The sequence below is a fragment of the Myotis lucifugus genome, unplaced genomic scaffold (genome assembly GCF_000147115.1).
Source record: "Myotis lucifugus unplaced genomic scaffold, Myoluc2.0 scaffold_317, whole genome shotgun sequence".
Lineage (NCBI taxonomy): Eukaryota > Metazoa > Chordata > Mammalia > Chiroptera > Vespertilionidae > Myotis > Myotis lucifugus.
The window spans coordinates 1051864-1053885 of NW_005871365.1; positions in this window are offsets into that span (position 1 = coordinate 1051864).

The window sequence follows — 2022 nt, forward strand, 5'->3', positions numbered from 1 at the left end:
CACACACATTCAAATGCTCTTCAAAACGAATTTATCCAAAGAACGGTTATATTTTCAAAATACAAACTGATATTTTCTGGCAGGTAATAATTCAATGCTTTCCTTTTCCTACGAGGCCAAACTCTAAAATTCTTAGAATGAAGGGCCCTGCGAGCACCCTGAGGGGGAGACTTTACCTCTGATTTACTTTGTGGCCCCCAAACTTGGCATCTAAGCATCGACCATGGTGGGGGCATTTATTGAACCCAAATAGGCAAATGCTAAAAACCCAGCTCCTCCCCTTTCCACTGCCAAGAGGCTGCTGGGAAGACCTATGGGCGAGTCACTGAGGGCGTTTTGGCTAATTCCCCTGCCGGCCTTAGATCATTGTTACTCCCTGACAATGCAATTGCAGTTCTGTAATTATTCTATGATAACCATCAAATAGCTTTAAATGTCCCCCATTAGAGCATAGGAATCTTGTTCGTTTGTTTCTTATCACATCTCTAGTAACTAGAAGAGTATCTGGCAATGCATAAGAATTTGTGGAATGGAACCATGAATGACTGCCTTATCAGGAAACATCATTACACTACCTAGACTCCCAGCATTGCAGAATAGGGTATTATCTATTCCGCATATCACGTTACCACTCACTAAGCGGCTTGAAATAACCTTAACCCTGACCCTGACCCTAAACCCTAACCCTAGCCCTAATCCTAACCCTGACCCTAAATTTAACCCTAGCCCTAACCCTGACCCTAACCCTACCCCTAGCCCTAACCCTGCCATGGCGAGAGGGAGAAACCACATCTGTATGGGAGAGGGAAGTTCTTTCTGCATGTGAGTGCCCATTGCTTCTCCAAGAATCGATGATTTCCATCAGAAAGTCATATCAGGCCACGCCTCCCCTGAATGCACACTTCAGCCCTTACAAAATGTGCAGCTCCAGACACTTGCTGGGCTGTGCGGAGGAAGGGTCCTGGGGGCTGGTGCTTCTAGGACCCGGATGCTGCCAGAAGACTCACCTGCACCCTTTCACAGGGACACCGCAGGACTGGGGTTGATTACGTATCTTCCCTTTTTTTTTAATCTTAGAAAACCCGCTTTATTAATTGCTGCATTTGGGTTTTGTGTGAACTCTCCCGTGAGTCATTCTGAGGATGAAAAACGCCGCTTGTCATGTTTTCCACCAGCCTGTCCTTTCTCTCCCCCTCGTCTCTTCTCCTTCGCCATCCCTCCCACCAGCTGCATGTCTCTGCCCTGGCAGCAGCCACGTCCCTCCTCCGAAGCTCCCTCTGCGACTACTGAACCCCTTTCAAGGACTGCAATAGAGGAGTTCTGTGTAGAAAGCCATTTGAAAGATGTCAGGAACACCCCTGTGCCGGCTCCCTGGCTCTCAGCAGGCGGCCAGCGGACTTCCCTGCGGTTCGCAGCCTGGACCACAGTTTCAGGGGCTGAACTGTGGGCCCTTGTTCGCGTCCCCTGCTAAAAATCAGAGTAAACAGCCGAAATCAACACGGGCTTTCTCCACTCCCAGTTCAGCCTCCGCCGCGGAATGCTTGGATTCTATTAATACCGGAGCCTCGTAGCCTTAAAAGAGAGGGTTCTCTCAGGGCCCGGAGGCAGCCGCCTTCTCTTCGAGGGGCAAAAACGGCAGGAGAGTTTGGGCTGCGACCTGGGCAGTTGGAGCAGCGTAATTGCGCCTTAAATAAGGAAAGGGCTATTTTACAAGCTGTCATTTGAAAATCCATATACTTAGGTCAGAAATTACAGGCCGGGGAATGTGAAATAGCAAGGTACACGGGGGAAGACATATTTGAATGCATAGGAGACCTGCAGAGCCTAATGACTCCTGACAGCATCATTCGCTGTTCCTCAGAGCTCCACGAACAAAAGAGACCTTTCACGGCGATCCCCACAAGGTCAGAGTCATTGCCGTTGGAAATCACAGCTGAATTCTGCCGCCTGAGCCCTACTTCAAACTCTTTCACCAAAGGGAGTTTCGGGAGTGTGTTTCGCGATGTAGAGGAGTGTCCCTGT